Source organism: Jaculus jaculus, chromosome 10 (genome assembly GCF_020740685.1).
Source record: "Jaculus jaculus isolate mJacJac1 chromosome 10, mJacJac1.mat.Y.cur, whole genome shotgun sequence".
In the NCBI taxonomy this organism is placed as follows: domain Eukaryota; kingdom Metazoa; phylum Chordata; class Mammalia; order Rodentia; family Dipodidae; genus Jaculus; species Jaculus jaculus.
Window position 1 is genome coordinate 60,909,072 of NC_059111.1, and position 27,782 is coordinate 60,936,853.

General features: G+C 38.0%; 1 protein-coding gene across 1 annotated transcript in view; it reads left to right on the forward strand.

Annotated features, from left to right (window-relative positions):
* The window catches only part of Akap9 (A-kinase anchoring protein 9), a 236,001-nt gene that overhangs the window by 10,496 nt on the left and 197,723 nt on the right, over positions 1 to 27,782 (forward strand). The window lies entirely within an intron of this gene.

Sequence of the window (27,782 nt, forward strand, 5' to 3'; positions counted from 1 at the left end):
ACTGAACAGTACATACCACAAATTTCAGTGTATGGGTTTGAAATGTAATTTCTAATCACATTTTCCATATCAGGGCAGGTTGCTAAAGAAATGTCACGGAGATGGAAAAAGTTCAAAACCTATTTCACAAAGGCAAAAGTGTGACTCATCAGCTTTGATGTATGCCTAGTACACTCTGCCTTTTTAAAAAATCATTTGAATGGTAGGGTGAACTTTTGACATTGTTTTACATTATTTTAAATCCTTTAGTGCATTTTTAAAGGGAGTTCTTTTTTGACACAGAATCTCTCTCACCCAGACTGATCTGGGACTCACTTTTTATTCGAAACTGGCTTTGAACCCATGATGATTAAAAGTGTGTGCAGTTGTGCCTGGTTCAAGTGTTGTTGTTGTTTTTTTTTTTTTTTTTCATTGTCTTTTGATTTTTCGAGGTAGGGTCTCACTCTAGCCCAGGCTGACCTGGAATTCTCTATGGAGTCTCAGGGTGGCCTAGAACTCACGGCCATCCTCCTACCTCTGCCTCCCGAGTGCTGGGATTAAAGGTGTGGGCCACCATGCCTGGTTTCTTTTTTAATCTCTAATCATGTACATTTACGATGGTTTTGTTTCTACATTGCTCAGTTGGCTTTCAGGTTGTTCTGGATTTTTCTCTATCCACTCTTTATTATAATCTTTACCCTCCCCACACACAGCTCATATACTTCTCCTCTGCTTCTTACCTCGTGTCCTCATTCTCTCCTTCTTATACCTTCCTCTTTATTCTCTACAACTATAAACTTTCATAGCATCAACAACCTTTAAAATCTGTGGAACTTAACAGAATTCCAACTTTCCTCTCCCATATACTTTTGCCACATCCATCTTTTTCAAAGTTAAGATAGTTAAAACTAGCCTTCATCCTAAAACAATCTATATTTGTCTCACTTTTAAATAACCAGAATGCTAACCAAATGCTGGTCTACCCACCAGCAGTTATTGAAGACTAATGGACCATGGTTGTTAATTTGTTACTAGGACATTCACATAGCAGGCATATTCACTAGCTTCCTACCACTACTATCTGGGAGCAGTACAGAGGACACACCAGGCACCTTGAACTCCTAGACTCAAGATAAAACTTCTGACCTCCACATCTAAGAACATAACTGATAAAAACTAGAATGAAGAAGGAAGCTGAGGAGATGGCTTAGCAATTAAAGGCACTTTCTAGTTTAAAAACAGAAAATACAAGCAATAAAATATCCCAAAATATAATACTCCCAATGCAATAATATAAGAAATACAAAAAATTCAAAGCAAAATAATTCCTCCAAAATAATGAATTACAAAGTAATGTTCTCCAGTAATATTGAAATAGATGAAATACCAGACAGAGAATTCCAAAGAATTATTAGTATGCTCAGAGAATTCAAACAATCAGAAAACAAACTCCTGAAGGAATCCCATGAGAATAGAGAAACTCACCTAAATGAGGAGGTTGATGCAAGATATGAATAAGTAAATAGAAAAACCAGTCTGAAATATTGGAAGTGAAAAATGCAGTAAAACAAATTTTAAAAACTCCTTAGAAAGCCTCACCAACAGAACGGATCAAATTAAAAACAGAATATCCCAGCTTGAAGACAAAGTGGAGGATTTCGAACATTCTAACAAGAAGGATAAATTAGGGATGGAGAGATGGCTCAGTGGTTGAAGGTGCTTGCAAAGCCTGCCCACCTGGATTCAATTCCCCAATACCCATATAAAACCAGGTGCACAAAAAGGTGCATGTATCTGTCTGAAGTTCATCTGCAATGGAAAGAGGCCCAGGTGTGCCCATTCTCCCTCTCTCTCTCTCTCTCTCTCTCTCCCTCCCTCCCTCCCTCCCTCCCTCCCTCTTTTCCTTTGTCTCTCTCACATAAATAAAATTATTTTTAAAAAATGAAATAGGACATTGCTGGAGAGATGTCTTAGTGGTTAAAGTTCTTGTCTGCAAAGCCTAAGGACTTATGTTCAACTCTAAGGAGCTGCAAATGCCAGATGCACAAGGTGATACAAATGCACATGTGCACAAGATGGCACATGCATCTGGAGTTAGCTTGCAGTGGCTGAAGGCCCTGGTGCATCAGTTCCTGCTCTTGTGATCTCTCTCTCACTCATAAAAAATTAGGATAAATTAATGAGAAGAAATTATTAGAATTCCAAGGCATTTGGGACACTATGAAGAGATTAAATCTAAAACTAGGTATAGAAATAGAAGAATTTCACTCTAAAGGGATAGTATTTTTAATAAAATCATAGATGAAAACTTCCCCAAAATAAGGAAAGAAATGCCAATACAGATATAGAAAGAGAGCTTGCAATTATGTATTTCAAGTTCTTAAAGTCAACAACTGCCAACCCAAACTACTGAACAAAGCTGTCTGCCATAATTGAAGGAGAACTTCTCATAATAGAAACAGGTTAAAGGAATACATGACCATTGAGTGAGCTTGACATAAAATATTTGAAGGAAACACACACATGTGAGGCCACAGGAAAGAATAAAACATGCTTAAATAATAATTAAAAGAGAAATAGAAAAAAAATGCCAGGCATTAACTACAAAATCAACAATAAATAATATGATTCACTTATACCTTTCATTAAGAACTCTGAAGATAAATGGTCACAATTCCCCAATAAAAGGCACAGCCAAATAGATTGGGTTGAAAGGGAGGGTCCTTCTGTTTGTTGCCTCCAAGAAACTCACCTTCCCATAAAAGATAGACACTACTTTAAAGATAACAGGATGGAAAATGGTATTTCAAGCAAATGGGCCCAGGAAAGATCAAGTCAACTTTAGTCACTTAGCACTGGTTAAAGGGACAACCCAACCAGAGAACATTACAATTTTACTCATACATACACCAAACATGAGTGCACTCAATTTCATAAACAATACTAGTTATAAACTCACAGATAAAATGCAACACAATACTAAAGGGTGACTGGCACAAAGATAGACACATAGATTGATGGAACAGAATAGAGGACCCAGATGTTAATCCAGGCAGCTACAGCCATCTGATTTTTGACAAAATTGCCAAAAATATTCATTGGAGAAAAGACAACCTCTTCAACAAGTGGTGTTGGGAAAACTGGATATGTATATGTAGAAGGATGAAAACTGATCCTTGTCTTTCTCCATGCACAAGAATCAAGACCCAATGAATAAGGAACATTAATACCAGACCTAAAACTCTGAAATTGCTGGAGGAAAAGGTAGGAGAAACCATTCAACATATTGGCATAGGCAGTGACTTTCTGAATATAACTCAATTGCTCAGGAAATAAAACCACTAATCAACTATTGGGATCTCATGAAATTGCAAAGCTTTTGTAAAGCAAAAGACACTGTGACTAGAGCAAAGAGACAACTTACAGAATGGGAGAAAATCTTTGCCAGCTATCCATCTGACAGAGGATTACTATCCAGAATATACAAAGAACTCAAAAAAATCAAACAACCTAACTTAAAAATGGGCTATGGAACTAAATAGAGAGTTCTCAAGAGAAAAAATACAGATGGCATATAAACATCTAAAAAAGTGTTCTACATCTTTAGCTATCTGGGAAATTCAAATTAAAACTACTTTGAAATTCCATCTCTCTCCTGTCAGAATGGCTATCATCAAGAAAACAAATGACAATAAATGTTGGTGAAGATGTGGAAAAAAGGAAACCCTTCTACTCTTGCTGAGAATGTAGTCTGGTACAGCTATCATGGAAATCAGTGTGGTGGTTCTTGAGACAGCTAAAAATAGATTTACTATATGATCCAGTTACAGCACTCCTAGGCATATATCCTAGTTACTCCTCTCACTACCTTAGAGATACTTGCACAACCATGTTTATTGCTGCTCTATTCACAATAGCTAGGAAATGGAACAAGCCTAGATGTCACTCAATAGATGAACAGATAATAAAGATGTTATGAATAAGTCATATAGAAACCTACTTATTTGTTAGCTAATTTAAAAATATAATTTTTTAAAAAATAGTTTGTATGGATACCAATACCAGAAGATATGCACTATTCTAAGCCCAAAAGCATACTGACATAGAGGACAGAGGAGGACAAAAGCAGTGAGACCACAAAACAGATGAAGGACTATCTTGAAAGAAGTAGGTCCTCAGTGAGATGGGTAAGGGAAAGAGGGAACAAAACGATGATGTTATGGGAGCATGACCAAATTATAGTATGCTCATACATTCTCAATTTAAAGAGAAAGAGACAGAGTTTAAGCAGAGGTGGATGAAGCCATGAGTTGTTTCAGGAAAATCCCAGTTCCAAGAAGATACCTCCCAATGAGTTGTTGACAAGGGAGGCCCATGAAGACTTCAAAAAAAATGTCCACTGGCCATGTACTGTGCTCTTGGTTGCCCATAAAAATTAGATGATAAGAAGTCATCACAAAATTCAGTTGTAGGACACTGAGAAATCATGCTGGAACTTAGCTGGAAGCCTCCTCCGTGCTGGCTAGCTTCATAGAGCTAGAAAGTGCTATGCAGACTGCTGGGAGAGAAAAGACAACGGACTTAACCAGCAGTAGAACCTTGCAGTCTACACAACTGGCTAGCCAGGCAATATGTGTCCACTGGTGCAACAGTGGCATGTCTGTTGAGGATAACCAAATGCCCTTTGATTGTATTTGAAGAACTCTCCATAGGAAGGACTTTATGCCTAGTCCTGGAAACCTTATCAAAAGTGTGTAGCTGGTTCAATGAAAAAGAGAGAAATCACCAGTGAAAATACTCAACAGTGGATACTGCAAGCCTAATATTTGGCCAGCCAGGCCAAATGAGCCAGTGGGTGCAATAGTGGCATGTCTATGGGGGAAACCAACCACCCTCTAATTTGACTGGAGGTTCACTCCATGGGAGGGAATACATTCCTGATACTGAAAACCTACAACAGGGGCATTCATGAGCCCTAGGGGTATAACGTCTGCTGCTGTCTGGCTAAATATATATACTATGCTCACCAAATTGCCCAGTAAGCACTTCTCTTAATGTTCATACCCATATATTAATGCTACTCTCACTTTTGGTTAGAGAAGCTTCTCTTTTCAGATGGCAGTGACCATGGGATGACTCAGAAGGCACCATGGTGCTGAGAAGTGACAGAGGAGTGGTCAGAACTGAAATATTTCTATCACCCCTTCCAAGTCTCAGGGTCCATTATGGAAGAGGTGGCAGAAAGAATGTAAGAGCCGGGCTGGAGAGATGGCTTAGTGGTTAAGCACTTGCCTGTGAAGCCTAAGGACCCCAGTTCGAGGCTTGGTTCCCCAGGTCCCACGTTAGCCAGATGCACAAGGGGGCACACGCATCTGGAGTTTGTTTGCAGAGGCTGAAAGCCCTGGCGCGCCCATTCTCTCTCTCTCCCTCTATCTGTCTTTCTCTCTGTGTCTGTCGCTCTCAAATAAATAAATTTTTAAAAAATTAAAAAAAAAAAAAGAATGTAAGAGCCAAAGAAAGGGTAGAACTCCTTACAACATGCTCCTCCAGACACAAAATGACCTGGATATCCATGACCTCACAGTGCCTGACACTACCTACACAAGGCCATCATAATAGGAGGAAAATATCGTGACATAAAAATAAAAGACAGACTGATTGATAGGGGGTGGGGATACGATGGAGAGTGGAGTTTCAAAGGGGAAAGTAGAGGGAGGGAAGGAATTACCATGGGAGATTGTTTACAATAATGAAAGTTGTCAATAAAAAAAAGTCTGGGGCTGGAGAGATGGCTTAGTAGTTAAGTGCTTGCCTGTGAAGCCTAAGGGCCCTGGTTCGAGGCTCATTTCCCCAGGACCCACGTTAGCCAGATGCACAAGGGGGCACATGCATCTGGAGTATGTTTGCAGTGGCTGGAGGCCCTAGCACACCCATTCTCTCTCCCTCTGTCTCTTTCTCCCTCTGTCTGTCGCTCTCAAATAAATAAATAAGTTTGTGCCTGAGATGTTCATAGGTCTTAGAGGGGAAGTTAGTATTGTTTTCTCAATAGACATATTGTGCCTATTAAATTGCCCTGCAAATATTTATTTTTATGCCCATAGACTAGTGATGCTCTCACTTTTATTCAGAGAATGTTTGTTTTTTTGTTTTGGAGGGGTTTTTTTTTGCAGGTGGTAGTCACAATTGAGAAGATTCAAAACTCATCAAAATGCTGACAAGAAATGAGAGTTGAGGACTCAGCATTAAATGAGTCATCTCTATAAAACCCTCTAAGGTTCAAGGAACCCTGGGGAAGAGGTGGCAGAAATAACATAAGAGCCAGAGGGTGAGGAGGCATACTTTGAAACACTGTCTTCTTGACACAAGATGACCAGTCATGCATGACCTTACAGTGGCTGCTATTACCTGCAAAGACCTGCAACATATTCTCATTAATGATGGAGGAGAACAAAAAAGACATCAAAATAGAAAAAAAGCTAGTATGAAAGAAGTATGGGTTCAGTGGGAAGGAAGAGGAGGGGGCAGGATAAAAGAAAGTAATGGGAAAGGATTATAATTTTAAAAAATCTGAATTCCAGGTCAACCTGGTCTAAAGCGAGACCCTACCTTGAAAACAAACCAAAAAATCTATGTACATGTATGAAAACTGTTAATGTAGTTTTCAAATACAGTAACATACATAAATAGGCAATCATATTTATATATTTATGTCACAATTGTGTTAAAATTTGTCTTAAAATGTAAGATGTTAGTTTAAAACTTAATAATATATCCATTTTTATTACATGTAAATGAACTTGCCCAGATTTGGAATGGTAGTGTTATATCAGCTGTAATTTTTAATGTGAAAAGGAAACTTAACATAAAGATCTTTGATAAGAATATAAAATAAAAAACCTTAAAAAAAAAAAAACAAGCAGAGGCTGGGGAGATGTCTCAGTAGTTAAAGTGGCTTGTTTGCAAAGCCCGCTGGCTTGGGTTCAATTCCCCAGCCACCCACATAAAGTTGGATGGGCATTCATTTGCAGGGGCAAGATACCCTAGCACACCCATACACTCGTGCAGAACAATCAATTCAATTCACTTTAAAAAGAAGCAAACAAGCAAAATCCAACAATAGGAGAGAAAGGAGAGGAAGAGCAAAAGCAAGGGAGGAAGGAGGGCAAGAGGGAAGAGAAACTAGTAACACAACATAAAAACATAAGCCCTGGGTTGGAGAGATGGCTTACCAATTAAGGTGCTTGCCTGCAAAGCCAAAGGACCCAGGTTAGATTTCCCAGGACTCACTTTAAGCCAGATGCACAGATGTCTAGAATTCATTTGCAATGGCTAGAGGCCCTGGCGTGCTCATTACCTTTCTATTTGCCTCTCTCTCTCTCTCTCAAATAAATAAAATGTTTAAAAATAAATAAAGGGGCTAGAGAGATGGCTTAGTAGTTAAGGTGCTTGCCTGCAAAGCCAAAGGACCTTGGTTTGATTCCCCAGGACCCACATAAGCCAGATGCACAAGGGGGCATAGTCATCTGGAGTTTGTTTACAGTGGCTGGAGCCTCTAGTGCACCCTTTCTTTCTCTCTTTCTATATGTCTGTCTTTCTTTCTCTCTCTCTTTCTTTCTTTCTTTCTTTCTTTCTTTCTTTCTTTCTTTCTTTCCCTCTCTCTCTGTCTCTTTCTTAAATAAATAAATAAATAAATAAATAAATAAATAAATAAATAAAAATTAAAAAATTTAAAAATAAGAGTTTAAAAAATGCCATGTGTGGTGGCACATGCCTTTAATCCCAGCACTTGGGAGGCAGAGGTAGGTGGATTGCCGTGAGTTTGAGGCCACCTGAGATTACATAGTGAATTCCAGGTCAGCCTGGGCTAGAGTGAGACCCTACCTCAAAAACAAAAACAAAAACAAAAACAAAAACAAAAACAAAAACAAAAACAAAAACAAAAAAAAAAAAGAAGACTTTAAAACACATAAGCATGGGCTGGAGAGATGGCTTAGTGGTTAAGCGCTTGCCTGTGAAGCCTAAGGACCCCGGTTCGAGGCTCGGTTCCCCAGGTCCCACGTTAGCCAGATGCACAAGGGGGCGCACACGTCTGGAGTTCGTTTGCAGAGGCTGGAAGCCCTGGCGCGTCCATTCTCTCTCTCTCCCTCTATCTGTCTTTCTCTCTATGTCAGTCGCTCTCAAATAAATAAATAAAAAATGAACAAAAAAAAGTATTAAAAAAAAACATAAGCATTAACTTAAATACATACTTTGTATCTGGTTTGATATTTATATTTATTTTTAAAGCTTTGGAGGTTTTCTAAAGTTTTTCTTTTTGCACTTTATTTTGTAGGGTATTCTTAGGACAATTACATATCAATTATGTTATTTTGAATGAAATTTCTATGAGCACCACCCAAGGTTTTGGAACCCAAACCATGTGAAAATTGAAGACTGCATGAATATACCTGTCACCATATACGACAATACCTTAGCTAAGAAGTCCACTTCTCCAGTGTCAGAAGACATAGATCCCCATGTTTGCCAAAGAGAGACATAAAACGTGAAGGTGGAATTTAATGATGTGCTTCTGTTCATTAGATTGGTAAACTTCTAAGTCACCAATGATATGGAGGGGGCTTTTCTCTTCTGTGGTCTAGCAGAATGTAATATATATCATTTTCTGCCTGGGAAGATGGCTCAGAGGATGAGTGCTTGCTACATAAGCATGAGGGCCTCTCCAGCCAGAGGCCACCAAGTTCAACTCCCCACATAAAAGAAGGTGAGCATGGCCATGCATATCTATAACCCCAGCACCTATGGGGCAGAGATGGGAGGCTAACAGGGGCTTTCTGATAGAAATCTGTTCCCAAGAAAATACATGGAGGCTGGAGAGATGCCTTAGCAGTTAAGGCATTTGCCTGCAAAGCCAAAGGACCCCGGTTCAATTCCCCAGGACCCATGTAAACCACATGCACGAAGGGGCGCGTGAGTCTGGAGTTTGTTTGCAGTGGCTAGAGGTCCTGGCATGCCCATTCTCTCGCTCCCTCTCTCTACCTCTTTCTTTCTCTCTCTCAAATAAGTAAGTTAAAATTAAAGTTAAAAAAAGAGCCCTACCTGGCCTTATACCAGTTTAAAAAAAAGAAAGAAAGAAAATACATGGATGAACAATTAGAGGACACCTGAAGTTCTCTGATCTCTGCACTCAAGTGAATGGCATATGCATCTCCACACACATTCATACACCACATCTTACACACATCACACCACAACATATGACCTGGGTTTGATTCCCCAATACCTATGTAAAGCCAGATACACAAGGTAGTATATGCATCTGGAGATCATATGCAGTAGCCAGAGGCCCTGTTCTCTATCTCCTTGCAAATAATAAAAATAAATAAATAAGAATATAAAAAAATTAATCTGGGCTGGAGAAATGACTTAGCAGTTAAGGCACTTGCCTGCAAAGCTTAAGGATGAAGGTTCAATTCCCTAGAACCCAGGTTAGCCAGATGTACATGGTGATGCATGCATCTGGAGTTTTGTTGCAGTGGCTAGAGGCCCTGGCTCACCCATTCCCCCCACCCCTCTCTCTCTCAAATAAACAAACTTTTAAAAAGCAATCCCAGGCTGGAGAGATGGCTTAGTGGTTAAGGTATTTTCCTGCAAAGTCAAAGGACCGAGGTTCAATTCCCCAGGACGCATGTAAGCCATATACACAAGGGGGCACATGCATCTGGAGTTCCTTTTCAGTGGCTGGATGCCCTGGCCCGCCCATTCTCTCTCTGCCTAGTTCTCTGTCTATCTCAAATAAATAGATAAAATAAAATAAAATATTTTTAAAATAGTAACCCCTATTGTTATGCCTGGAATTCTCATAAAGATAGTTTATAAACTTAAATATTTATCTTATTAATTTTTAAAAACTCCAAAATATGTGTTTTCTCTGTAATATTAAATATATACTTGATTCTGTTCTCTATTTTGATCAACCAGTGTGAAAATTTCTCACCACTAAGAACACTTCTCAAATGTTTTAAAATGTATAAAACAATTAAATAGGATTCTATTATACACGTATATGTTCTTTGTTGTCCTTAAAATATCACAGCCATCATTTGTAATTGGTATATATTTTTAGTATACATTTAAATTACCCATTGTGAATCAGGTATCTCAAGATCATTAAATTAATTGCTTGCATTATCTAAATCCCTACTTAAATTTCTTCTCTAGATATATTACTCCTACAGCCTAAATTATTCATCTCACCAAACTTTCTAACCTGACAAAGCCTCTTGCTTTCCAGCTAGAGTGCTATTGTGAAAGCAAGTATCAGTTCAACACATGCTTTCTTTTATTAAAAGATAAGGGTAAAGAATCATGTCTAGAAATAGATACTTGGAACTTAAAATCTGTCAGACCATATGTTGTAGCACTCCAAGATCCAGGAAACAAAGATATTCTTCTGCTGGAGGTATGTATTATTACAGTCATTCTGGGGGATTAAATGCCAGTTCATTTGTGTGACTGTGCAGTCATGTAAACATCTTCAGAAGAGAATCTGATAGGAATTCCTGGGAGGGCAAAGGGAATGCACCCATGGGCTGGCACTGATCTGATCTGCTTGCATTTGTACCTGTGCTATGCGGAAGCTTATGAGAATGTGAGTTTGTTTCTAGTGTACTTAAGATTGCTTTTAAGGAAGATACTTACCTTGTTTTTCACTGAAAATCAATAATATTTCCACAGAATATAGGTTTGACATTCTTCATCTGTGAACATTTTGCAAAATAGTATTTGGTAGAAGTTATATGATCTTTGTAATTCTCTTTTCTTTATTAAAGGTTAACTTTTTCTGATGATATATTACCTCATTGGTTTACAGTTTGAAAAACACTTCTAAAGTTAAGAAAATGCTTCTAAACCTATTTCTATTCATCTCTAAGTATGCCATGTAGATATTATAAAATGTTACATATTTTCTTTTTTATATATTTTATTTACTTATTTATTTGAGAGAGGGAGAGGAAGAGAGAGAGAAAGGAAGAGAGAGAGAGAGAGGGAGAGAGAGAGAAAGAGAATAGGCATGTCAGGGCCTCCAGACACTGCAAACGAACTCCAGATACACATACCCCCTTGTGCATCTCTTACATGGGTCCTGGGAAATTGAACCAGGGTCATTTGGCTTTGCAAATGCCTTAACCACTAAGCCAGCTAGTCCTGTTACCTATTTCCTATCATGCAAAGTCAACCATCTTCAGATATGTAATTATATTAATTATGAGGCAACCATTCTGAGACTGTGTATCCACATGCATTGCTAGCACATTGAAGCAATGTTGCTCTTACTCAGGTTGTAGCACAAAGAATCCCACCCCGCCCCCAAAAGACTCTGTTCTATCTTTGCAAACATCAGCTCTCCATTTCTCTCTAGGCTGGAGAGATTAAACTACAATGACATGTTTTCAAGGCAGAATACTTTCAAAATGTTAAAGTTGAGAGGTCCAAATCTCTAATTGTATAGCAATGATTTCCAGGCTAGTTGTAAGATAGAAATGTTTATTCTTTGTTAACCAACAACAACAAAAAAAAAATACTTTAAACCTTTTCATGTGGAGAGAGTAAGTAGAAAGTAGAATCAAACATGTATTTATTAAAGATCATGATACTGTACTTATTTTACTTTTTAAGGTTTTCAGTTTATTATTTATTCTTTGACAAACATATGTATATATTGTAGTTTGATCATGAAGACTCTTCCTTACCCTCCCTTAGCCCCTACCATTCCTGCTGAACCCCTTTTGCTTCCCACCACTTAACAGTGATGGACACACCACTAAAGGGAATGGCTACCCCTCCACTAAAGATCCTTGACTACCATTAGTTCCTCAGGTACAGGTGGTGTCTTATAAGCCCCTCCCCCATTCATAACAGAATATGGACTAGTCCTATTGTGTATAGGTCTTGTGCAGGTAACCTTATCTACTGTGAATTTATAAGGGCAATGGCCATGTCTTGTCCACACAAGAGTTCTACAGCACTCTTCCCTACTCTCCAGCTCTTGCATTCTTTCTGCCCCTCTTCCATAATGTTCCCTGAGCTTTGTATGAGAATATATAGATGTCTAATATAGGGCTGCACACTCAACTGCTACTTAGTTTCAGCATTTTGACTGCATTAACTACCACCAGCTAGAAAAAAAAAATTTCTGACAAAGGCTGAGAGCAGCAGTAGTCTAGAATAAGCATATATACATGGCAGTTTGACAACAAAGTCATTTAACAAAACAATAGTAATATTCCCCTCAACCCCACAACCAGAGCCTTTAGACGTTTAATCTTGTTTACAATACCGGGCATGAATTCCCTCTTGTAGAGAGGGCTTCAAATCCAATGAAAAAACAGTATGCCGTTATGGTACCAGTAGGAACACCTTGCCTGGTAGGTCAGTATTATAAAACATAGACCCATTGCTGAGGCTGCTGCTGACCTTTCTCCCCCAGCAGCAGCATGCACAGTACCTTTAAACACTGAAAACGAGCCAGTAAAGAAGAGGCTTCCTTCTTGTCCAGCTTGATTTTTCTACATCTCACAACCAAAGGATGTGGTATTTTCAGTGATAGTGTCATCTTTCAGCTCTGGTGGGCAACCAAGAGCAATTGACAATCACCTGTATTGTTTGTATGGCCTCTGGGGTTGCCCTGACAGTTCACAGAAGTACCCCACAACTGGAACTATTATTTTCATGTAATAAACTATGGCTTTAGAAGCAGCATTATCCATCCATGCAGGATAACTTCATTCTTTCTCTTAATAATTTTAAAGTATATTTTAGTTCATAAAGTAGGTTTCTGTATGGCTTTTAAATATCTCCTGAGTTTGGATTAACCTTCTCCACAACTCTTTCCGGTCACCATTCCACCACCTTCATCCCTACTTAACCTTCTATCCCAAGGATTACCACCACTACTTTAATATTATATGTGTTCTATTATTTCCCCTCCCTCAAGGGTGCTTTTTTCTCTCTTGGACCTCTTCTGTCTTCCTTGTTTTTACAGATACTACACGTTAAGCTCAAATCTAAAAATTCAAAGCTATGATCCACATATGAGAGAGACTATGTGGGTTGAATCTTTCTGAACCTGAGTTACCTCATTCATAATATTTTCCAGCTACATCCATTTTATGACAAATTTCAAGATTTCATTTTTCTTTACAGCTAAATAAAATTCCATTGTGCATATGTACACTTTTTGTACTCCATCAAGAATAAATTTTACTTATCACATATTGGTAAGTGTTTCTTTCCATGTTCATACTCAACAGGGAAAGCACTTGTACTCAGATTGTATACACCTCATTTTTGTTATACATTTATCAATTAATGGACATCTAGACTGATTCCATTTTCTAGCTATTATGAATGAGACCTTTTAGTATATTCCCAGAAGTGGTTGAGTTAAGACATACAACAGAAGTGGTTGAGTTAAGACATACAACAGTTATATTTTTCACATTGTGAGGAATTTCTATCCTGATTTCCATAGGGGCCACACCAATTTACACTCCTATCACTAGTGATAACAGCTCCCTTTTCCACACATTCTCACCAGCATTGGTTGCCATTTATTTTCTTGATAGCATCCATTTAGACTTGGTTAGATAGGACTCTCAAAGTAATTTTAATTTGCATTTCTATAATGCCTAAGAATGTTGAACTTTTAAAATATTTATTAACCATGTGCATGCCTTCTCTTGAGAATTCTGTTCACTTCTGTAGCCCACTTTTTGATTGGGTTTTTCATCATCTTGAAGTTTAGACTTTACTTAATGTTTTAATTTATTTCCATGTGCATGTTCATGTGTATGCACTACAGAGTCTCTTTCCACTACAAACGAACACTAGATGTTTTCACCTTTTTAAATTGATTTTTTATTTTAGAGAGAGAGAGAGAGAGAGAATTGGTGCACCAGGGCCTTCAGCCACTGCAATTGAACTCCAGATGCTTGCATCGCCTAGTGGGCATGAGTGACCTAGAGCTTGCCTCATCTTTGTGTGTCTGGCTTAGGTGGGATCTGGAGATGGAACATGGGTTCTTAGGCTTCACAGGCAAACACCTTAACCATTAAGCAATCTCTCCAGTACTCAACTACTTTTATTATTTTTATTAAGTAAAAACTTCGTATGGACACATCATATGATAGTACCATAATTCCCTCCTCCCTGCCTCTACTCCACTGAGGGTCATTCTTAGTAGGACTGCTGGTATTCATCATGTAGTTGTAGGATATGTGTTGTGAGATCAGCAGTCTGTCATTGTGTGGAAGCTATGTCTCTGGATAGTCCTTCCCACCCTGTGGTTCTTACATTCTTTCCCTTCCCTTTTCTGCAAACTTCTGTGAGCCTTAGTGAGTGTGCTTTAATTCTACTTTAGTGTTGAGTTCTCAGCAGCTTCTGGATTTCTGCTTTGGTGCATTTTGAGTAACCTCAGTATCCGTCTGATTCATTCTGGACCCGGTTATCAGGTTCACTGTGGAAACAACACCCTTGCTGCTCTAGCCAGTCCCTCTGTGGTTTCACCTGGGCCCTGGCTGCTGTGCTTTCACCCCTTTTTGCATCTGGCTTTACATGTGAGCTGAAGAATTGAACCTTTTCCAGCAGGCTTTTGCAGGCCAGCCCTTTTGACTGCTGAACCATCTCCCTAACCATTTGATATTTAGATTTCTGAATTTTTCATATAACCTAAAATATTAATCTTCTACCAGAAGTTTAGCTAGCAAAGATTTTTCTCTCATTCTGAAGGCTGCCTCTTCACTGATAGTTCTATTGTCATGTGAAGCTTTTTAAGTCCCACTTGTCAGTGTTTGTCTTATTTCCTGGGTGAATAGTCTTACTCAGAAAGTTCTTATCTATGCCTATATCTTCAAGTCAAATACTTTTTCCTCTAGTCATTTCAGATGTTATGTATTATATTAAGTTCCTTTGTCCATTTGGAGTTGATTTTTGTGCAGGATGAGCAGTAATGATCTAGTTTCATTCTTCTGCATGTTTTCCCAGCACAATTTATTGAAGATGTTGTCATTTCTCCAATGAATGTTCTTGACATATTTGTCAAAACTTAGATGGCCATAGTTGCATAGGCTTACACATGGGTCCTCTCTTCTATTCTACTAATCTACATATCTGTCTTTATGCCAGTACCATGATTTTTTTTTTTATTATTAGGGCTCTGTAAGATAACTTGAAATAAGATGTGGTGATGACTAGGAGTATATTTTGTTCAGGATTTCTTTGACTTATCTTGATGTGGGTGGGGTTTTTTGGGTACTGCCATATGAATTTTACATTTTTTTCTATGTATGGAGTAGTACTGAACTTAATTGGGATGATATTGAACTATAAATTGCTTTTGGTAGGATGGTAATTTTCATAACATTGATTCTGCCAACCCATGAGCATGGGATGCCATAGGAGATCTTTCCATCTTCTAGTATATATCTCAAGTACTTCAGTGTTTCAAAATTTTAATTGTAGAGGTGTTTCACATCCTTGATTTGCTTTATTCCAAAGTATTTTATTTTTCTTGAAGCTATTCAAAATGATAGTTTTCCTAATTTCTTTCTCGATGTGTTTGCCACTTGATTTCTAATGAAGTCTTTAAGATCTAATGTAAAGAATTAATTTCATTTACAAATAATATTTTGACTTCTTCCTTTCCTATTTATATCCCTATTATTTATTTCTCTTATTTTATTGCTCTATCTAAGGCTTCAAGTACTGTGTTAAATATGACATAGTATACACTCATCTTTTCCCTGATCTTTGTGGAAAAGCCTTGAGCTTTTTCTACTTGGCATGATGTTGGCTATAGGTTTGTTATCTATAGCTTTTATTATGTTCATATATGTATCCCCTGATTTTAGTTGCTCCAGGGTTTTGATCATTGAAACATGTGGGATTTTTTAAAATGCCTTTTCTGTATCTACTGAGATGATTATTTGATTGCCGTCCTAGTCCATTTATGTGATTTATCAATTTTTCTTTTTTACTTCTTAAACACTTAGCTGACAACTTCCATAAATAAAGGCAATATATCATGACCATAATTCCCTTCCATTACCTCTTTTCCCCCCTCCTAAATCCCTCCTTCATTGAATCCCTTCTTTCCAATTAGTCAGTTAGTCTCTTTTCTATCTTAGTGTCATCATTTTTTTCCTGTTATTCAGGTGTTGGTAGCATCAGCCACTGTGAGGTCATGAATATCAAGGCCTCTGTGTGTCTGAAAGAGAGCATCGGAAGCAGTCTCCCCTTCCTTAGACACATGGCCCTTCTGCCACTTCTGCAATGGTCCCTGAGCCTTGGAAGTTGTGCATTTATCAATTTTTCTATGTTGAACCATCCTTGTACCTCTGCAATAAAGTCAACTTGATCTGGTGATCGTTTTATTCTTGAATTAAGTTTGCAAGTAATTTTTTTTTTTTTGGCTTTTTGCTTGTTATAGATCTGCTTAAGTTATCTATCTCATCTTGGTTTAATTTTAATATGTTATATACATTTAGAAATTAATCTATTTCTTTTAGATTTTCAAATTTAGTGGGTATAGGTTATTTTCTGAATTTCATTGGTATCAGTTGTAATGTCTCCCTTTTCATCTTTAGTTTTATCATTTGGGTCTTTTCACTCTTTCTTTTGGTTCATTGAGTTAAGGGTTTCTCAATCACTTTTATTTTTTCAAGGAACCAGCTTATTTCATCAGTTCTGTGTTTGTTTGTTTGTTTTTTTAACTTCCATTTCATTGATTTCTACCCTGATCTTATTTTTCTCCATATACTACATTTTGGGTTTGTTCATGTTTTTCAATGGCCTTCAGGTGCATCATTAAGTTATTCATTTGAGATTCCTCTGATTTTATAGTGTAGGCAATTAGAGCTATAAACTTCCCTCTTAGGACTATCATATCACATAGGTGTTGGTATGGGATGCAATGTTGTCATTTTCATTTAATTCTAAGGAATTCTTTCATTTTCTTTTAATTTTTTCAGTGACCTATTCTTTATTCAATAGTATGTTGCTTATATTGCTTAATCTCTATGAGTTTGTTTATGTCCTGTAGTTTCTCTTGTTGACTTCTAGCTTTATTCCTTTATTATCATGTATAAAATGAGAGGTTAATTTTTCTGTATTTGTTGAGACTTGCTTTGTGTCCTAATATGTAAACTACTTAAGAGTAAGTCCTATAGACTGCTGAGAAGATTGTATGTATTCCATAGTGTTTGGATGGAATTTCAGTAGATGTCTTTTAAGTCTGTTTATAATATTATGTAATTTAGTTCCATTGTTTCTCACATCAAGGTCCTAACCAGGCCTGACCCTGCCTGGTTTCCAAGATCAAACAATATCAGGCATGTTTAGGGTAGCATGACAGTAGGCTTCATTGTCCCTCTATTTGCTTTCTGAGTCTATTGAAATTACCTATGTACTATTACTGTGTTGAGGGCTAATCTGTGACTTCATGTTTACTACATTTATCTTAAGAAATTAGGTGTTCCTGTGTTCAGTGTCTATATATATTTAGAATTGTAATGTCCTTTAGATGGATTTTTCCCCTAATAGATTTGAAGTGAGTTTCCTTATCTCTTCTGTGTAGTTTTTGTTTGAAGGATATTTTGTTAAATATTGAAAAAAAGTAAATGTCTGCTTTTTCTTAGTTACATTAGTTTGTAATATGTTTTTCCATTTTTTCACTCTTAGGTAGTGTCTGTCTTTGATGTTTAGATCAATTTCTTGGAGACAGCAAAAAGATGGATCCAGTTTTTAATATAATCTGCTACTCTGTGTCTTTTAATTGTTGAATTGAGATCATTAATATTCAGTTATAATTTATGTATATTATATCTTATAATGCTGGTGATTTTATAGTACTTTTTCTTAGTCTACATTTGGACTTTCCTAGCATTTTTCACTGTAGCCTCTTGAATTTGTTTATCCTTCTCTTCAGTCCAAAGTATTGCTCCCTGTATCCTCTGAAGAGCTGGATTAGTGGAAATAAATTCCTTTATCTGCTTGTATAATAGAAAGTTTTTCTTTCTTTTTGAATTATGACAGATAATTTTCCTGAGTATCTAGTAATTTAGGCTAGCAATTGTGGCCTTTCAAAACGTGAAATGCATCATTTCAAGCTCTCCTGATTTTTATTTTCCATTGAGATGTCAGTAGTTATTCTGATGGGCCTACCTTTATATGTGACTCTGAGTTTCTCTCTTTCAGCTTTCAATACATTTTCTTGGTTCTTTATATTGTTGGTTTTGTTTGTTTTCTTGGGGGGGGGGGCAAGTAGAGAGAGAAAGAATGAGCACACTTCGGTCACTTCAAAACAACTTCAGACACATATGCCTCCTTGTGTGTCTGGCTTACGTAGGTCCTGGGGAGTCAAACCAGACTCCTTAGGATTTGAAGGCAAGCACCTTAATCACCAAAACATGTCTCCAGCCCCTATTTTTTTGTTTTTAACTATAATATGTGGGGAGCTTCTCTTTTGGCCCTATCTGGTATTATAAATACATTTTGTACCTAGATGGACATCTCTTTCCTAAATTTGGGTAATTTTTCTTTGATATTTTATTGAAAATAATTTCTGTCCTTTAAAATGGACTTTTCCTCCTTCTATGCCCATAATATTAAAAGGAAAACTATAGAGGAAAAAGGGTGAAGTAGATGTGGGAGTTTTAGTTAAAGGTTAACTAAAAGAGAGGGGTAAAGTACCTCATCTCTTAGGAAATTGAGTAAAGGTACCCTGCAGCCATGTTTTCTGGAAGAGGAAAAAGGAAAAAGAAAGACTATATATAAATGAGGGGGGAAAAAAGACAAATGAAGAACTGGGGGGATAGTTCAGTGGGTAAAATGCTTGCCATGTTAGCATGAGGGCCTGAGTTCAGATCCCTTATCACCCTTGTAAAATGCCAAGCATAGTGTTGTGTGCGTATAATTCCAGCAGAGACATGGAATCCTTGAGGATCACTGACCAGCTAGTCTAACCAAAGTGGTGAGTTCTAGGGTCAGTAAGAACCTCTGTCTCAAAGTATTCTTTGTATACTGGAAAGCAATTGAGGAAGACACCTGACACCAACTTCTGGCCTCCACACATACATGAACACACAGGTATGCTTACACATACATACATATTCACATGCATAAGCACTGTACACATGTGTGCAAGTGTGTGTGCACATACACACACACACACACACACACACACACACACACACACACACACAATGTGAGAACAGTGGGGAACTGTCATGGCCTACTGAATTTGTATTTCATAAAGAGGAAATAGGTGTAAAAAGGAAAGAAAGCAGGACAGACACAGATAGTTTTGCTAGGTATAATATATTATATCGACATCTGTGGTCTTGACATGCATCATTTTAAGCCCCTCTGGCTTTTAGAGTTTCTATTGAAGAATCAGCTGTTATTCTGATGGGACTGCCTTTACATGTGACTCCTCTCTCTCTCTCTCAATTTTCAATACATGTTCTTTGTTCTTCATATTTAAATTCGGTGTTTTAAAAAACACCAGGGCTAGAGGGATAGCTCATTGATTAAATGTGCTTGCTTGCAAAGCCTAATGGCCCAAGTTGAATTCCCCAGTACCCACATAAATCCAGATTCACAAAGTGGTGCATGTGGCTGGTATATTTTCAGGTAGCAAGAGGCCCTGGCACACACACTCACTCTCTCTCTTTGCAAATTAATAATAAAAAATACTTTAATGGGGCTGGAGAGATGGCTCAGTGGTTGAGTGCTTTCCTGCAATGCCTAAGGACCCAAGTTTGATTCCCCAGGACCCACATAGAGCCAGATTCACAAGGTAATACATGCATCTTGAATCCATTTAGAGGCCCTGGCATACCCATTCTCTCTGTCTACCTCTCTTCTACTTTTCTCTGCTTGCAAATAAATAAATATTTTAAAACAATAAAGAAAGAAATTTTGTCAATTTGATCAAACAACTATTAACTGGTCAAATTAGTAAAACACATCTTATTACATCATGCAATGAGCTGTCATTTGAAGGAATTCTTCCTGTTTCACCCAGCTACACTACAATTTTAGCCCTAACATCAGCTGACAGAGAAATATGTGACAAAAATTCTTTTTCATAGTAGTCCTATTTACCTAACTTAATCCTGTGCTATAGTTTTCCACATTAATGAATCAAAAATCTTAACAACATATGATATACATCACATGAAATTGAAATAAGACATTTTTTTGAGAATTGGTAAGAAATGCACTACAATGATTAAGCACCTTATTTAGCCCTAATATTATGTACTTTTCCCCCAGATGCAGAAGGGTTAATTACTCTTTTCCTGATTTGCTCACAATAGTGTGATCATGATCACTGACAATATCACCATTCCTCACATCAGTATCATTTGCAGGCACTAAGTAGTTTTCAGCTTAAACGGTAAGTTCTTGATTCTCATGCTTTTTAACATTAACCTCATATCCATGGCTACTTCATGTTAGCCATCTGTAAGTTGTTCTGGAATCCTACACAAAGATCTTCTCTCTTAAGAATCAACATTATGTTGGATTGAAGAATAAAAAGAATGAAGTTTGCATCTCTTCTGGTAAACGATATCCTTGTACAAATGTACAAGTTAGTCTCTGGACTGTGTAAATAGTACATCATGAATGTTCCTAGAAGCTGCTGCCATGGTGATAGACTAGCAACTTTATGGACTGCTTTATTGTAATGGTTGAGTCTAAAGGTAGAAAAATAGTTGTAAAAGACTAAACTGAAATGTTTCCCAAGTCATTATTCTCTTTATGTATATCCATGATGCTATCTCAGCTAAACATAGATATACACTAAATTAATATCCTAAAGAAATTTCTTGTGTGCAATTTCTATGATTTTCTTTATTAGTCTTTTATAGGTGATTGGATCAAATTAATGAATAGGACACTTAGTTACTATGGCAACCAATATTTTTGCAATCAATCAAAAATCTTTCGTGCATGGGTTGGGAGGATGGCTTAATGCTAGAGCATTTGTGTAGCATTTACAAAGTTTTGTGATTTCCAGAAACAAAAAGTAGGGTAAAATATTTCTTTTCCAGAATATGCTTAAAATTATTTTTGAAGCTAGCATTAGCAAAGGAACACATTAACCAGATATCCAGTTATCTTTCCTCCACTTTACAAAAAGATTCTAAGATCACAATTAATAATTTGCTATAGAATATAGATAATTATGGGGCTTGAGGGATGGCTTAGCAGTTAAGATACTTGCCTGCAAAGCCTAAGGACCCAGATTCAATTCCTCAAAACCCATGTAAGCCAGATGCACATTGTGGCACATGTATCTAGAGTTTGTTTGCAGTGGCTAGAGACCCTGGCAGGCCCATATTCATTTTCTCACTCTCTCTCTCTATATATACAAAGTAAATAAATAAAAATAAAATATTAAAAAAAATAAAATACAGGGCAGAAGAGATGGCTTAGTGGTCCAGGTCCCACATAAGACAGATGCATATGGTGGCACATGCATTGGGAGTTCATTTGCAGTGGCTAGAGGTCCTGTGTGTCCATTCTCACTCTCCCTCTCTCTGTCTCTAATAAGTAAATAAAATAAAATATAGATAATTATGGTCTACTTCAGCTCACTTCAGAATTTTAGTAACCATGGAAATTAAAATTAGGGTCCTTTATAAATGAGAAATTATACATCAGAAGAGTTAGCAACATGTCTAGTTATAAAGTTGATAAGACTGTGGCAGAGCTGGAGTTGCAATTAGATCTCTTGAGTCCAAATGTTTACTCATTTATTTGTAAGTGAAAGTAAAGATGTTTCATATATATTCATCGCCAGTGAATAGAACCAGAGGATATTAGTTTAAATCATAGCAGGTGTCCTGGTGAGCTCCACACTGCTTGGATGAACCTCCAAACCAGACACATTGTATAGGAGGAATGGTATTTATTTCAGGCTTACAGATGCAGGGGAAGTCCATAATGGCAGAAGAAGCTGGCCCCCTGTCATGAATCCTTGCAAAGAAAGAAGCTGCCACTACCAGCACCACCCAAAGTATGCACATACGAACAGCACAACAACTGGGACTCAGGCAGAACTTATTCTGCATAATTTAGGCTGGAATTCAGATCCACCCCAACAACATTTTATGACTGGACCTTGGGATCTGCCCACAGTGACAACTCCTCCTGCCAGACAGCTGGAAATCCAAATTACGACCTTTAATAAAACATCTGAGTCTATTGTGGGACATACATTCAAACTATCACAGCAGGTAATACTGATGTCAGTTAGAGAGAATGCCATTTTGTTCATGTGGATGGTGCATGGAAAGGAACATTCAAGAACTTACAAAAGCACTGATCATGCTCCCATTCTTTTTTAAAAAAAATTTATTTATTTATTTGATAGAGAGAAAGAGGGAGAGAGAGAGAATGGGTGCACCAGGGCCTCCAGCCACTGCAAACAAACTCCAGACACATGTGCCACCTTGTACAACTGGCTAATGGGAGTCCTGGGGAATTGAACCTGGGTCCTTTGGCTTTGCAGGTGAATTCCTTAGCCACTAAGCCATCCCTCAGGCCCCATGCTCCCATTCTTAAATTGGGTGGCAGATTCACTTGTATTCATTATGGCACTGTATTTTTTTAATATATATTTTTTCATTGACAACTTCTGTACTTACAGACAACAAATCATGGTATTCCCCCCCCTTCCCCACTTTCTCCTTCATAACTCTGCTCTCTGTCATATCCCCTCCTTCTCTCCATTAGTCTCTTTTTTAATTTGATATCATTATTTTTTCTCCTACTGTGAGGTTCTTGTGTGAGTATTGCTAGGCACTGGAAGGTCATGGAAAGTGAGGCCAATTTCTGTCTGGACAGTTACATTGTATGGAGTGGTACCCTTCCTTTGGCTCTTAGTTGTTTCTACCACCTCTTCTGTAATGGAGTCTGGGCCATAGATGGTGTGAGATGTTTCAGTCCCTGATACTCCTCCATCCCTTCTTCTCAGTACTATGTTGTCTTTGGTCATCCCAGTAGTCATCACCATCTGAAAAGAGAAGCTTCTATAACCAGAAGTGAGAGTAGCATTAATATAAGAGTATGAACATTAAGTGTAGTGCTTTCAGGTAAGAGTAATACATGCATTTATCCAGACAAGAGCGGGCTTTATACCCCTAAGACTCATGACCTCTCCTGCCATAGGCTTTTGATTAAGTTTTCAGTGCCAGGCACATATTCCCTCCCATAGAGTGGGCCTTCAGTCCAATTAGAGAGCAGTTGGTTTCCCCCAGAGCAGACATGCCATTATTGCACTAATTTAGTCATTTGGCCTATCTGGCCAAACTTGAGGTTTCCAGTGTCCATTTTGTTTTCACTGCTGATGACTTCTGTCTCCCATAAGACTGCATACAGTGCAGCTTTTTCCAGCTTTCAGTTGGCTGGGCTATAGGGAGAAGGTTTTCTGCTCAGCACCAACTTGACTTCTCAGTGACTTTGCTGCTCAGACATGTGAAGTCTTCAGCAATAGGGTCTTACCATCTCTTTCTCATGTGGAACCAAGGGCCTGGGCAATAATAGCCTGTAATGTTTTGGAGGCAACAGGGACCTTCCTGGCTAACAACTCACTGGAAGGTATCCCATCCAGGTACTGAAAATTTTCTAGTAACAATCTATGGCTTCTGGATGTGCCATTATTTAAGAAAGTAGATTTTCATATATCTTATTCAGAATATCTTGAATTTTGATTGACCCCCCCCCCGCCATATGGCATTGTACTTTATCCTTTACATATGTGTGACATTTCAGTATGTATTAAAATAGTTTATATAATTTTTCAAAAGGAAATTTTACAGAAGTGAATTAAGAAATGTTTGTCTAGGGCTGGAGAGATGGCTTAGTGGTTAAGTCGTTTGCCTGCAAAGCCAAAGGATCACAGTTTGACTCTCCAGGACCCACGTAAGCCAGCTACACAAGGGGGTGCATGCATCTGGAGTTCATTTTCAGTGGCTGGTGGCCCTGATGTGCCCATTCTCTCTCTCTCTCTCATAAATAAATAACATATATTTTTAAAAGCAATGTTTATCTAATGGTCTTTAAAATTAAAAGCTAATATTCTTTTCCCATAGGTATATTCAAGGTAACCCATAAGTGAGTTGGTGGCTGCTGTAACACACACAGTTCTCAACATACACTTAGCTGCCATTGCTGTTGCTTAGCTATTTTTGTATCACAACTCAAATGACTCTATGAGTATTAAAGAAAATCTGTTCCCACAATAAGATTAGAGATAATCCCCAAAGGATTAATTCTTCCAAGAAGGTCATTTCTATTCAGGTAGATAATTATGAATTTGGATTTCAGTATTTAGATAACTCCTACTAAACCAACAGACACCTTTCCTTGGTATTAAGATACTAGCTTGAGTTTTTGAATGACAATTATTACATTATAATGTTAAAGCAAAAACATGTCCATATGCACATATTTTGTCAAAATGGCCATAATGAGAGCCAGCTGATTTATTATTATTTCTTAGACCTATCTCATTTTCACAGATATCTGGCATATCAAACAACACTGTGGTTTGGTATTAGCTCTTTATTTTTATTATTACAAGATCATGCTTGGGCTGGAGAGATGGCTTAGCACTTAAGGCACTTGCCTGTAAAGCCAAAGGACCCAGGTTTGATTCCCCAGTACCCTTGTAAGCCAGATGTACATGGTAGCACATGTATCTGGAGTTTGCTTGCAGTGACTGGAGGCCCTAGCATGCCCATTCTCTCTCTCCCTCTCTCTCTCTTTCTCTATCTGCCTCTTTCTCTTTCAAATAAATAAATATTTAAGAATAATCATGCTTATTTCATTAAAAGCCTGAAGTCCAGTGTTTCATAGGTAACTAGTCTTTTACCATCTTTGTTTAGTTCCTTTTTTACCTCAATAACTCTGCCTGACAGTTACACAATACCATTTCTTGATTTTAGATGAAGTTTTTACATTTAAATGCTTATCAAGATTGTGTTTATATAAGTTATGAAGTCAAATAATACACCAAAGCTTATAATGACACACAGCATAAGGAAGCAAGGGAATTCTGAGTGTCCTATCCTGCTATATCTCTCATAAATGGTCTCCAGGAGAAATTTCTTTCAACCCTTTTATTTCTTTCTTTAGCCATTAATTCATAATTCCAACAATTATGTTTTCACTGGTATTTTTATCCTATTTTAGATACTTAAAAATCTACTTCTTGCCGGGCGTGGTGGGGCACACCTTTAATCCCAGCACTCGGGAGGCAGAGGTAGAAGGATCGCTGAGAGTTCGAGGCCACCCTGAGACTACATAGTGAATTCCAGGTCAGCCTGAGCCAGACTGAGATCCTACCTTGAAAAACCAAAAATAAATAAATAAATAAATAAAATAAAATAAAATAAAATAAAAATCTACTTCTTACTGTGAAAATTTTGGGTATCCTATACATCACTTCTGAATATTCTTTTGTATACAAACTTACAATTGTCGGTCAAGTAACTATTCATTTTTAATGGGACTATGAAAGTATTGTTAATGTGTAAAGACATAATATTATTTTCTTTTTGCCGGGCGTGGTGGCGCACGCCTTTAATCCCAGCACTCGGGAGGCAGAGGTAGGAGGATCACCGTGAGTTCGAGGCCACCCTGAGATAACAGAGTTAATTCCAGGTCAGCCTGGACCAGAGTGAGACCCTACCTCGAAAAACCAAAACAAACAAATAAATATTATTTTCTTTTTGTCTATTACAATTTGTTCATGAACTCGCAATAGGACTATGGAGGTCCTGTAATTCGGAGCAGTTGGTTCTCTTTTTTTAGGTAGGGTCTCACTCTAGCCCAGGCTGACCTGGAATTCACTATATTGTCTCAGGGTGGCCTTGAACTCACAGCGATCCTCCTACCTCTGCCTCCCCAGTGATGGGATTAAAGGCATATGCCACCGCGCCCAGCTCTATTTTTTTTTTTTTCATGAACACATTGCTTCCTGCCCCTATCTGGACTGAATATACTTTAGACAGACCGCATGACAGACTAACAGTTCCTTTTATTATTGTTCTTTAACTTTCATTTTACCTCTTATGTGTTGCATCTCTCTGCTATAATCTATCTTCCTATTTTTTGTTTTCTTCAATATTTTAATGATTTTAATGGCTTTCCTTAGAAAAGTTCATGAAAACAGTATTTTTGAAATGTAGCAAATCTGAAAGTGTCTTTAGTTTACTCTAATCATGATTAAGTTTGGTTGGTGCTGAATCTAGGGAGGTTGAAAAGCACATTTTCGGGCTGGAGAGATGGCTTAGTGGTTAAGCGCTTGCCTGTGAAGCCTAAGGACCCCGGTTTGAGGCTCAGTTCCCCAGGTCCCACGTTAGCCAGATGCACAAGGGGGCGCACGCGTCTGGAGTTCGTTTGCAGAGGCTGGAAGCCCTGGCGCGCCCATCCTCTCTCTCCCTCTATCTGTCTTTCTCTCTGTGTCTGTCACTCTCAAATAAATAAATAAATAAAAATTTTTAAAAAAAGTTAAAGAAAAGCACATTTTCCTCCATTTAAAAATTATTTATTAGAGAGAGAAAAAATAGGTATGCCAAGTCCTACTGCCACTACAAACAAACAATATACACATGCACCAATTTGTGCATCAGGCCTTTACCTGGTCAGTGGGTCATTGAACCTGGGCCATCAGGCTTTGCCAGCAAGTGCCTTTTCCAGCTGAGACATCTCTCCAGCCTTGCTTCAGTTTTTTTTCTCCCTCAGTTGTTTTTTTTTTTTCAGGCAACCCCAACAGACTGCCCCACTTTCTTATGAGTGGGAGAGAGAGATTTGGTGCACCAGGGCCTATACAAGCCACTGTAATCAAACTCTAGACACCTTGTGGGCATGTGCAACCTTGTGAAATTGTGTCATCTTGTGCATCTGGCTTACCTGGGACCTGGAGAATTGAACATGGGTCCTCAGGCTTACCAGGCAAGTGCTTTAACTGTTAAGCCATCTCTCCAGCCCTCTCTCATTTTTTTTTTCATGACACAGATCTCTTACCTTCCAGTTGGCACTATTTCAGAAGCACAGTCCTATTGTCATCCCTGAATGGAGCTATTAGTGTGCCAGGTTTGGTTTTTGATGCTGGGGTTGCCTCATTGGGAATGGGTTGAGCACAAATCCTTGCTTTGGAAGAGTGGGATGGTTTGAATCAGATGTCCCCCCACAAACTTGTATGTTTTATTTATTTACTGTTTGTTTGTTTGTTTATTTATTTATTTATTTATTAGAAAGAGGTGCACCAGAGCCTCCAGCCACTGCAATCAAATTCCATATGCATGTGCCAAGTTGTGCATCTGGCTTACTTTGCTCCTGGGGAATTGGCCTTGCAGGCAAGCACCTTAACCACTAAGCCATATCCAGCCCTAAACTTAAATGTTTTAAATGGTAGGTCCTCAGCTAGTGGCAATTTGGAAGGTGGAGCCTTGCAGGAGGAAGTGTGTTCTTGGGGCAGGTTTTGAGGTGTTATAGCTAACTCCCCCTTTCCAGAGTTCAGCTGTCTTTCTCAACTCATTTTCTTGCTGCTTTCTGCAAGCTGCTTTGGCAAAAAGTGTCTCAAAGAGGAGAGAGTGGTCATCTGTGTCCAGTGCTATTTATACATCAAGAAAGATGAAACCTTAGAGGCAGCCATAGGAGTCATCAGAGAATTTGGGTAGAGCAGTTTCTATGGCATGATAAGGATGAAAATGTACTTAGAGTGAGTT